Source organism: Salvelinus namaycush, chromosome 16 (genome assembly GCF_016432855.1).
Source record: "Salvelinus namaycush isolate Seneca chromosome 16, SaNama_1.0, whole genome shotgun sequence".
Lineage (NCBI taxonomy): Eukaryota > Metazoa > Chordata > Actinopteri > Salmoniformes > Salmonidae > Salvelinus > Salvelinus namaycush.
In genome coordinates, this window is record NC_052322.1 from 46,706,009 (window position 1) to 46,718,468 (window position 12,460).

Consider the following 12,460-nt stretch of genomic DNA (forward strand, 5'->3'; position numbering starts at 1 on the left):
GATTCTGGAGCGGCGCCCTTGAGACAGCGTTTTCTACCACCATCAACAAAACACCAAATGATGGAATTTCTCATGGAAGAATGACGTCTCACCCCTCCAATAGAGTTCCAGACACTTATAGAATCTATGCCGAAAGTGCACTGAAGCTGTTCTGACTCGTGGTGCCCCCAACGACCCTATTAAGACTCTTTATGTTTGTGTTTCCTTTATTTTGACAGTTACATGTGTATTTAGACGTTAGTACGTTAAAATAAACCGACACACATTGTTAGCAGTCAGTAACTAACCTACTCGCAGCATATGCTGGATATAATATACAAACAAGAAAGTAAAACTGCATATCCACTGAGTACAAAACATTAAAGACGCCTTCCTAATATTGAGTTGCATCCCCCCCCTTTTGCCCTCAGAACAGCCTCAATTTGTCGGAGCCATGGACTCCAGAACGTGTCGAAAGCGTTCCCACAGGCGATGCTAGCCCATTGTCGACTCCGTTGCTTTCCACAATTGTGTCCAGTTGGCCGGATGTCCTTTTGGGTGGTGGACCATTCTTGATACACACGGGGAAACTGTTGAGCGTGAAAAAACCCTCAGGAGCGTTGCAGTTTTTTGACACAAACCAGTGAGCCTGGCACCTACTACCAATGTTCCCCCTCTAAGTTCCCCTTCTGCAGTGCAGAAGAAATATCAACGCAGAGAAGCACGAGATTGAACTTCACTGAACGTTCTAGTTTTCCCCCCATTAGTTAACACTACCAAACGCTCTCCCCTCTACTGAAGGAGTTGTGATTTACGATTTTTGATGGTAGGCCACTCTGGTAGGTACCTCCATTATGATCAACTAGCTACAGCAGCCTACTTGACCACTGTTAAAACTAACGTAAAGCAGGTACAGCCTCAGTGTTCACAGTAAAACTGTAACTTAAAGCGGCTACAGCCTCAGTGTTCACAGTAAAACTGTAACTTAAAGCAGCTACAGCCTCAGTGTTCACAGTAAAACTGTAACTTAAAGCGGCTACAGCCTCAGTGTTCACAGTAAAACTGTAACTTAAAGCAGCTACAGCCTCAGTGTTCACAGTAAAACTGTAAGCAGGTACAGCCTCAGTGTTCACAGTAAAACTGTAACTTAAAGCGGGTACAGCCTCAGTGTTCACAGTAAAACTGTAACTTAAAGCGGGTACAGCCTCAGTGTTCACAGTAAAACTGTAACTTAAAGCGGGTACAGCCTCAGTGTTCACAGTAAAACTGTAACTTAAAGCGGGTACAGCCTCAGTGTTCACAGTAAAACTGTAACTTAAAGCAGGTACAGCCTCAGTGTTCACAGTAAAACTGTAACTTAAAGTGGTTAGCCTCAGTGTTCACAGTAAAACTGTAACTTAAAGCGGGTACAGCCTCAGTGTTCACAGTAAAACTGTAACTTAAAGCAGGTACAGCCTCAGTGTTCACAGTAAAACTGTAACTTAAAGTGGTTAGCCTCAGTGTTCACAGTAAAACTGTAACTTAAAGCGGGTACAGCCTCAGTGTTCACAGTAAAACTGTAACTTAAAGCAGGTACAGCCTCAGTGTTCACAGTAAAACTGTAACTTAAAGTGGGTCCAGCCTCAGTGTTCACAGTAAAACTGTAACTTAAAGTGGGTCCAGCCTCAGTGTTCACAGTAAAACTGTAACTTAAAGCGGGTACAGCCTCAGTGTTCACAGTAAAACTGTAACTTAAAGCAGGTACAGCCTCAGTGTTCACAGTAAAACTGTAACTTAAAGCGGGTACAGCCTCAGTGTTCACAGTAAAACTGTAACTTAAAGCAGGTACAGCCTCAGTGTTCACAGTAAAACTGTAAGCAGGTCCAGCCTCAGTGTTCACAGTAAAACTGTAAGCAGGTACAGCCTCAGTGTTCACAGTAAAACTGTAACTTAAAGCGGGTACAGCCTCAGTGTTCACAGTAAAACTGTAACTTAAAGCGGGTACAGCCTCAGTGTTCACAGTAAAACTGTAACTTAAAGCAGGTACAGCCTCAGTGTTCACAGTAAAACTGTAACTTAAAGCAGGTACAGCCTCAGTGTTCACAGTAAAACTGTAACTTAAAGCAGGTACAGCCTCAGTGTTCACAGTAAAACTGTAACTTAAAGTGGGTACAGCCTCAGTGTTCACAGTAAAACTGTAACTTAAAGTGGGTCCAGCCTCAGTGTTCACAGTAAAACTGTAACTTAAAGCGGGTACAGCCTCAGTGTTCACAGTAAAACTGTAACTTAAAGCAGGTACAGCCTCAGTGTTCACAGTAAAACTGTAACTTAAAGCGGGTACAGCCTCGGTGTTCACAGTAAAACTGTAACTTAAAGCAGGTACAGCCTCAGTGTTCACAGTAACTTGATTCACCTGGTCAGTCTATGTCATGGAAAGAGAAGGTGTCCTTAATGTTGTTGTCAGATCAACATTCTCCTCCCCCTTGCTGTAATGATAGACAGACTCCTCCCCCTTGCTGTAATGATAGGCAGACTCCTCCCCCTTGCTGTAATGATAGGCAGACCCCTCCCCCTTGATGTAATGATAGGCAGACTCCTCCCCCTTGATGCAATGATAGGCAGACTCCTTCCCCTTGCTGTAATGATAGTCAGACTCCTCCCCCTTGCTATAAAGATAGTCAGACTCCTCCCCCTTGCTGTAAGGATAGTCAGACTCCTCCCCCTTGCTGTAATGATAGTCAAACTCCTCCTCTGAGCCACTCTGCCTGGCTGCACTAGTGGTTGTTTACTCAACTCTGTATCTAACCCTAACCCAACCCAGTCATGACATTCTCTCCTGCTGGTCCCCCCCTCCCCCTCCACCCCTATAGTCTCACAACAACAGCTCATTCGTCTGAAATGTGGGAGAGGTTTTAGGAAGGGCTGGTTACATTCAGGGTTGATTTGTATTTCTCTCTTATTTCTCTCTCAGCACCTCCCTCCTGCTCTCCCTCTCTCTCCCCTCCTCCCCCCTGCTCTGGCTCCTGCCACTTCTGCCTTCCCCCTCCCTCCCGCTCTCCCTCTCTCTCTCCCTCTCTCTCCCCCCCCCCCCCTTCTCTTCCCCTGCTCTGGCTCCTGCCACTTCTGCCTCCCTCCTTCCCCCTCCCCTGTTCTCTCCTCCTTCTCTTCCCCTGCTCCTGCCAGTAACTGCCTTAACCGTTTGGCTTGGTGTCAAAGCAGGGGCCTTTTGTGACTCTTGTCACAAATCTGCCAGGAAAAACACTAACCATCTGTTTAGCCTGCAGAAAGCGCAGAGAGGAAGAGAGAGGGAGAGAGTAGAGAGAGGGAAAGAGCAGAGGGAGAATAATAGAGTGGGAGGAGAGGAGAGGGAGAATAATGGAGAGAGCAGAGAGAAGAAGGGAGAGATCAGAGAGAGCGGGAAGTAGAGAGAGGGGGAGAGCTGAGAGGGGATCAGTGTGAAAATACCGGATTTTAGCCCTCACCCTTAGCCCTCAGCCTACACTGCCCTGTGTAGCACAGTGTACATAGGAACACCAGCCCCTTGGCCCTGTCCTTCCCCGTGTAGAATCAGTATTTATGAAATTCAAAATGTGCACAAAAATGTACTTGCTGATGTTAGTGTCTGTTTGCTGGCTGAACCAGTCTCTGTGTCTGCTTGCTGGCTGAACCAGTCTCTGTGTCTGCTTGCTGGCTGAACCAGTCTCTGTGTCTGCTCGCTGGCTGAACCAGTCTCTGTGTCTGCTCGCTAGCTGAACCAGTCTCTGTGTCTGCTCGCTAGCTGAACCAGTCTCAAATCAATCCGTATGAAATGAAAGGCAGGGATGCCAACAACGCCAGTTCACACACACTCCATGCTGAATACACACGCTAGCTAGTGTTGTGAAGTTCTCGCTAATTCCCAAATGAGTTTTCATTCTGTTCTGCTGTGATTGGTGCGCTGAGTTCTCCAGCTGACTCTGTGATGTCATCACGTTGGCCAAATGTTCCAAAGTAGCGAGAGACACAGAGCCAGTTGTCAGTCAGATACATGCTGATTGTTTGGAGAACAGTCCCATAACTTTGGTTCCGTACAACTTCATCAACAAGCTGGCAAACTAGCTAGCGTATGACCGTTCAAACTAGCTAGCGTATGACCGTTCAAACTAGCTAGCGTATGACCGTTCAAACTAGCTAGCGTATGACCGTTCAAACTAGCTAGCGTATGACCGTTCAAACTAGCTAGCGTATGACCGTTCAAACTAGCTAGCGTATGACCGTTCAAACTAGCGTATGACCGTTCAAACTAGCAACGTATGACCGTTCAAACTAGCTAGCGTATGACCGTTCAAACTAGCTAGCGTATGACCGTTCAAACTAGCTAGCGTATGACCGTTCAAACTAGCAACGTATGACCGTTCAAACTAGCTAGCGTATGACCGTTCAAACTAGCTAGCGTATGACCGTTCAAACTAGCTAGCGTATGACCGTTCAAACTAGCTAGCGTATGACCGTTCAAACTAGCTAGCGTATGACCGTTCAAACTAGCTTGTACTAAGGCTGCTAGCTGTAGCGTGGTTTGCCGTAGTGTGCTGTGCATCATACACACCGAGTGCAGAGTAATTTTCAGAATTAGGAACGAGGGTTAGACGAACGAGCAAAATCTAGACTTTTAGAGATGAGTTCCACATCCCACAAGACAGATCGGTTGAGGGAGGAGTCACGCCATCTGGACATAAGACAATGGCCCATTCTATTCATTATATTTCTATGTGCTGCTGCATTGTGGGGGCCGTTGCCTAAAGAGTAGTTTGTTTGTTTGTTTCAGCAAGGAGCAACAACGTTTCATCACATTGAGTCCGTGTTACAGACGAAACATGGCCGAACGCCGCTGCATCCCGTTTCAGTCAGCTGTTTTTTTCTCCCCAAATTTCGATCTCGTCTCATCGCTGCAACTCCCTAACTGGCTCGAGAGAGACGAAGGTCGAATCATGCGTCCTCCGAAACCTACCCCGCCAAATCCCGTTTCTTAACACCCGCCCCGTTTAATCCGGAAGCCAGCACCAATGTGTCGGTCCCGATCGCGGCAGGTTGTGAAACAGCCCGGGATCGAACCCGGGTCTGTAGTGACGCCTCTGCTACTCAGGAGGCCCCTGTGACAGTGATTTTATTTTCACAATGGTTTTCATCCCTAACCGTCGTAATTCAATTACCGTGCCAACCCTATTCACTCATCCCCTAGCCTAGGACACAGAGCGTAACACACACTATATAACCTGGTTTTGCTTTGTCATTAATGGGTTTTCTGTATAGATTGATGAGGGGGAAAACGTGGAAAAGGTCAAAGGATCTGAATACTTTCCAAATGCAGTGTGTGTGTGTGGGTGTGTGTACACACCCACACACACACAGTGCATTCGGAAAGTATTCAGACCCTTTGATTTTTTTACACATTTTGTTACATCAAGGATATTATTCAACCACAAAGACCAGGGAGGTTTTCCAATGCTTCGCGAAGAAGGGCAAAACATTTTAAAAACCAGACTTTAAATATCCCTTTGAGCATGGTGAAGTTATTAATTACACTCTGGATGGTGTATCAATATACCCAGTCACTACAAAGATGCAGGCGTCCTTCCTAACTCAGTTGCCGGAGAGGAAGGAAACCGCTCAGGGATTTCACCATGATGCGCAATGTTGACTTTAAAACAGTTCGTTTAATGGCTGTGATAGGAGGAAAAACTAAGGATGGATCAACTACATTGTCAATTAGCATAGTATTGTGGAGTAACTACAGAGTGAAAAGGAAGCATGTACAGAATGGAGAGTTTTTCAGGATGAGAAATAACCAGAATGGAGTTAAGCACAGGCAACATCCTAGACGAAAATCTGGTTGTCTGTTTCCCAACAGACACTGGGAGATGAATTGACCTATCAGCAGGACAATAACCTAAAACACAAGGCCTAATTTACACTGGAGTTGTTCCTGACTGCCCGAGATACAGTTTTGACTTGAATCTACTTGACAATCTTTGGCAAGACCTGAAAATGGTTGTCTAGCAATGATAGCTTGAAGAATTCTAAAAGAATGAACGGCAAATGTTGCAGAAACCAGGTGTGGAAAGCTCGGAGAAATTACCCAGAAAGACTCACAGCTGTAATCGCTGCCGAAGGTGATTCATGTATTGATTCAGGGGTTTGAGTTCTAATCTACTCAAAATATATTAAGTGTTTTATTTTTCATAATTGTAATTTTTGGGGAGGGAAAAAATCAAATTTTTCTTCCACTTTGACATCCCTCCCTCCTTCTCTCACAAGTTGAAGTGGTATAACCTTAACATTTGATGTAGCATTTGAAGTGACCGTATCAGTGAGACTGTGAGGGAGGGAAGCAGAGTGAGGGAGTCATAGCAGTGAGACTGTCAGGTAGGGAAGCAGAGTGAGGGGGACATAGCAGTGAGACAGGTAGGGACGCAGAGTGAGGGAGTCATAGCAGTGAGACAGGTAGGGACGCAGAGTGAGGGGGACATAGCAGTGAGACAGGTAGGGACGCAGAGTGAGGGAGTCATAGCAGTGAGACAGAGAGGGAGGGTAGCAGAGTGAGGGAGTCATAGCAGTGAGACAGGTAGGGACGCAGAGTGAGGGGGACATAGCAGTGAGACAGGTAGGGACGCAGAGTGAGGGAGTCATAGCAGTGAGACAGAGAGGGAGGGTAGCAGAGTGAGGGAGTCATAGCAGTGAGACAGGTAGGGAAGCAGAGTGAGGGGGACATAGCAGTGAGACAGGTAGGGACGCAGAGTGAGGGAGTCATAGCAGTGAGACAGGTAGGGACGCAGAGTGAGGGGGACATAGCAGTGAGACAGGTAGGGACGCAGAGTGAGGGAGTCATAGCAGTGAGACAGAGAGGGAGGGTAGCAGAGTGAGGGAGTCATAGCAGTGAGACAGGTAGGGACGCAGAGTGAGGGAGTCATAGCAGTGAGACAGAGAGGGAGGGTAGCAGAGTGAGGGAGTCATAGCAGTGAGACAGGTAGGGACGCAGAGTGAGGGGGACATAGCAGTGAGACAGAGAGGGAGGGTAGCAGAGTGAGGGAGTCATAGCAGTGAGACAGGTAGGGACGCAGAGTGAGGGAGTCATAGCAGTGAGACAGAGAGGGAGGGTAGCAGAGTGAGGGAGTCATAGCAGTGAGACAGGTAGGGACGCAGAGTGAGGGAGTCATAGCAGTGAGACAGAGAGGGAGGGTAGCAGAGTGAGGGAGTCATAGCAGTGAGACAGGTAGGGACGCAGAGTGAGGGAGTCATAGCAGTGAGACAGAGAGGGAGGGTAGCAGAGTGAGGGAGTCATAGCAGTGAGACAGGTAGGGACGCAGAGTGAGGGAGTCATAGCAGTGAGACAGGTAGGGACGCAGAGTGAGGGGGACATAGCAGTGAGACAGGTAGGGACGCAGAGTGAGGGAGTCATAGCAGTGAGACAGGTAGGGACGCAGAGTGAGGGAGTCATAGCAGTGAGACAGAGAGGGAGGGTAGCAGAGTGAGGGAGTCATAGCAGTGAGACAGGTAGGGACGCAGAGTGAGGGAGTCATAGCAGTGAGACAGGTAGGGACGCAGAGTGAGGGGGACATAGCAGTGAGACAGGTAGGGACGCAGAGTGAGGGAGTCATAGCAGTGAGACAGAGAGGGAGGGTAGCAGAGTGAGGGAGTCATAGCAGTGAGACAGAGAGGGAGGGTAGCAGAGTGAGGGAGTCATAGCAGTGAGACAGGTAGGGACGCAGAGTGAGGGGGACATAGCAGTGAGACAGGTAGGGACGCAGAGTGAGGGAGTCATAGCAGTGAGACAGAGAGGGAGGGTAGCAGAGTGAGGGAGTCATAGCAGTGAGACAGGTAGGGACGCAGAGTGAGGGAGTCATAGCAGTGAGACAGAGAGGGAGGGTAGCAGAGTGAGGGAGTCATAGCAGTGAGACAGGTAGGGACGCAGAGTGAGGGAGTCATAGCAGTGAGACAGAGAGGGAGGGTAGCAGAGTGAGGGAGTCATAGCAGTGAGACAGGTAGGGACGCAGAGTGAGGGAGTCATAGCAGTGAGACAGGTAGGGACGCAGAGTGAGGGGGACATAGCAGTGAGACAGGTAGGGACGCAGAGTGAGGGAGTCATAGCAGTGAGACAGGTAGGGACGCAGAGTGAGGGAGTCATAGCAGTGAGACAGAGAGGGAGGGTAGCAGAGTGAGGGAGTCATAGCAGTGAGACAGGTAGGGACGCAGAGTGAGGGAGTCATAGCAGTGAGACAGGTAGGGACGCAGAGTGAGGGAGTCATAGCAGTGAGACAGAGAGGGGGGGACGCAGAGTGAGGGAGTCATAGCAGTGAGACAGAGAGGGAGGGTAGCAGAGTGAGGGAGTCATAGCAGTGAGACAGAGAGGGAGGGTAGCAGAGTGAGGGAGTCATAGCAGTGAGACAGAGAGGGAGGGTAGCAGAGTGAGGGAGTCATAGCAGTGAGACAGGGAGGGACGCAGAGTGAGGGAGTCATAGCAGTGAGACAGGTAGGGACGCAGAGTGAGGGAGTCCACCAGAACACACATCTCCTGCAGAAGGAAGCAGCCACCATTCTAGAAGGCCTTATAATAATACCAAAGCTTATGTTGTCACTATCGTGTTCTGAGAGCTTTCAGCTAGCCTCATGTAGCTAGCCCTCTGGACAAAAATATCAAGTCTTTCATATTTTAGTACGTCATTGTAAAAACAATAGTTCACTGGCTTCTACAGATCTGTTTTACTGTGGAAATATATATATTGTTTTGATGTGTGAAATATATTTGACATTTTACGCAGCACAAATCAGTCAAACGAACATCATATTCTCAAGCGTTTGCCATGACGACAGTTAGTGACATTTATGTCTGGTAAAAAGAACAAGAGATCGTGGTTCTGTACGGCGGCTTCAGAGAAACGTTGACACAGACAGACAGGTTGGTGGAGCTATTTAAACCGGCTGTCAAAATCTGTCTGTTTGATACTAATTCACCACATGAGGCCCCCCCTCACCACCACAGGAATGAACAGAGACACCTCCACCTCATCTAGCCATGCTTCACTGTGTGAAATGTTACCCTACGACAGACCTCCTCTGTTTACGTTGGATTCTGGTGTGATGCAGATGGACTCCGTTTACTACTCATGCAAGCTAGTAGTAGCAAGGCAGAGTAAAAACTCCTTATTTATTTTATTTAACTAAGCAAGTCAGTTAAGAACAAATTCTTATTTACAATGACGGCCTACACCTGCCAAATCCCGGACGACGCTGGGCCAACTGTGCGCCGCCCTATGGGACTCCCGATCACGTCCGGTTGTGATACAGCCTGGATTCGAACCAGGGTGTCTGTAGTGAAGCCTCTAGCACTGAGATGCATTGCCAAAGATGAAGAGAAAGACAGGAAACAACTGTTCTCAGATGAGGTTTTATTACCGTCTTATTTCCCTGTGGCTCCAGAACATTTTTTATCAACAGCCAATCCCCTTTTGGAGCATTTCCTATTTTCCACTCATCTTCTCCTGTTAGTTTCCTTTTCAAATCTCTGCAACTTAGTTTTGACATTTATTCCTGGATAATATAATGATGTGTGACTTACTGTAAGTGATTTGGGGCCACGGCAACTTTTTTTCTGTGTGTTGGGTTGTGGTTGTCGTGGGTTGGGTTGTCAAGCTGGTGGGGGAGAGGCGGAGGGCCGCTGCTGGGGGGGGGAGAGGCGGAGGGCCGCTGGTGGGGGGGGGGGGGGGGGGGAGAGGCGGAGGGCCGCTGGTGGGGGGGGGGGGGGGGAGAGGCGGAGGGCCGCTGCTGGGGGGGGAGAGGCGGAGGGCCGCTGGTGAGAGAACGGTCATTAATCACAGAGCAGACAACACACTCAGGCTGCTCTAGTACTCACCGCTTGACACATCTGATCTACACGGTTCAATTAGATTTTACATCAGGACGTCTCGCCAGCTTACTTTACTTGCATGCTTACCCCCAGCCGGATCCCTGCCCTCACCAGCTGGCCTGGCTAGAGAGAGAGAGGCAGACACTGTTAGTTTGCTGAAAAGGTAGCAACACTGACGGAGAAGACCAAATCAATCAATAGGCTTTAACACCGTAGAGCGTTGTTTAGACCCTTTAACACTGTTCAGACCCTTTAACACCGTGGAGCGCTGTTAATGTGGCCAGACTGCCTCCCTCAGTAAAGAGCACTAGTTAATGTGGCCAGACAGCCTCCCTCAGTAAAGAGCACTAGTTAATGTGGCCAGACTGCCTCCCTCGGTAAAGAGCACTAGTTAATGTGGCCAGACAGCCTCCCTCGGTAAAGAGCACTAGTTAATGTGGCCAGACAGCCTCCCTCGGTAAAGAGCACTAGTTAATGTGGCCAGACAGCCTCCCTCGGTAAAGAGCACTAGTTAATGTGGCCAGACTGCCTCCCTCGGTAAAGAGCACTAGTTAATGTGGCCAGACAGCCTCCCTCAGTAAAGAGCACTAGTTAATGTGGCCAGACTGCCTCCCTCGGTAAAGAGCACTAGTTAATGTGGCCAGACTGCCTCCCTCAGTAAAGAGCACTAGTTAATGTGGCCAGACTGCCTCCCTCAGTAAAGAGCACTAGTTAATGTGGCCAGACTGCCTCCCTCAGTAAAGAGCACTAGTTAATGTGGCCAGACTGCCTCCCTCAGTAAAGAGCACTAGTTAATGTGGCCAGACTGCCTCCCTCAGTAAAGAGCACTAGTTAATGTGGCCAGACTGCCTCCCTCAGTAAAGAGCACTAGTTAATGTGGCCAGACAGCCTCCCTCGGTAAAGAGCACTAGTTAATGTGGCCAGACAGCCTCCCTCAGTAAAGAGCACTAGTTAATATGGCCAGACAGCCTCCCTCGGTAAAGAGCACTAGTTAATATGGCCAGACAGCCTCCCTCAGTAAAGAGCACTAGTTAATGTGGCCAGACAGCCTCCCTCGGTAAAGAGCACTAGTTAATATGGCCAGACAGCCTCCCTCAGTAAAGAGCACTAGTTAATGTGGCCAGACAGCCTCCCTCAGTAAAGAGCACTAGTTAATGTGGCCAGACAGCCTCCCTCAGTAAAGAGCACTAGTTAATGTGGCTAGACAGCCTCCCTCAGTAAAGAGCACTAGTTAATATGGCCAGACAGCCTCCCTCTGTAAAGAGCACTAGTTAATGTGGCCAGACAGCCTCCCTCTGTAAAGAGCACTAGTTAATGTGGCTAGACAGCCTCCCTCAGTAAAGAGCACTAGTTAATGTGGCCAGACAGCCTCCCTCGGTAAAGAGCACTAGTTAATGTGGCCAGACAGCCTCCCTCAGTAAAGAGCACTAGTTAATGTGGCCAGACAGCCTCCCTCGGTAAAGAGCACTAGTTAATGTGGCCAGACAGCCTCCCTCAGTAAAGAGCACTAGTTAATGTGGCCAGACTGCCTCCCTCAGTAAAGAGCACTAGTTAATGTGGCCAGACATCTCCCTCAGTAAAGAGCACTAGTTAATGTGGCCAGACTGCCTCCCTCGGTAAAGAGCACTAGTTAATGTGGCCAGACTGCCTCCCTCAGTAAAGAGCACTAGTTAATGTGGCCAGACTGCCTCCCTCAGTAAAGAGCACTAGTTAATGTGGCCAGACTGCCTCCCTCAGTAAAGAGCACTAGTTAATGTGGCCAGACAGCCTCCCTCGGTATATCGTGTGTTAATATTTTCACTCCGCCATTGATTTATGTCCGGCCCTTTTGTGCAACGGGTTCCACTCCCTGTTTCACTCTCTCTCTGCCAGCGCTAACATGGACACACACACACACACTCAAAATAACCCACACAGTCCTCACTCACTCACACACACACACACACAGCCCAGGCTCTGAATGTTTGATTAAAGTTCAATTGACTCCTCCAGCCGGCAGGGCGAGGAACCATTTCACTCCCTATTTGTAGCAGCAAAGCTCTCCTTGACATGTTCTTTTGTTCCCATTGAGCTGCCCGCCACCCCAGCAGCCTCAGCAGCGCTGCTCCTAATAGCCCAGCATTCAGCCTGCCTGCCTCCCAGCATTCAGCCTTCCTGCCTCTCAGCATCCAGCCTTCCTGCCTCCCAGCATCCAGCCTTCCTGCCTCCCAGCATTCAGCCTTCCTGCCTCCCAGCATTCAGCCTTCCTGCCTCCCAGCATTCAGCCTTCCTGCCTCCCAGCATTCAGCCTTCCTGCCTCCCAGCATTCAGCCTTCCTGCCTCCCAGCATTCAGCCTGCCTGCCTCCCAGCTTTCCAGCCTTCCTGCCTCCCAGCTTTCCAGCCTTCCTGCCTCCCAGATTTCCATCCTTCCTGCCTCCCAGCTTTCCAGCCTTCCTGCTTAATCCTGGGTTGGACAGACATTACCACAGCAGCAGCACAAACGTACCTGGCTACTAGCTAAACCTGGCGTGGAGTCATGGACTCAGTGACCTGGAGTCATGGACTCAGTGACCTGGAGTCATGGACTCAGTGACCTGGAGTCATGGACTCAGTGACCTTCGAGTCGTGGTCTCAGTGACCTT

At 49.1% G+C, this 12,460-nt stretch overlaps 1 protein-coding gene across 6 annotated transcripts in view; it reads left to right on the forward strand.

The window, feature by feature from the left end:
- LOC120061508 (arginine-glutamic acid dipeptide repeats protein-like) overlaps positions 1-12,460 on the forward strand; it is a 348,162-nt gene that overhangs the window by 313,186 nt on the left and 22,516 nt on the right. The window lies entirely within an intron of this gene.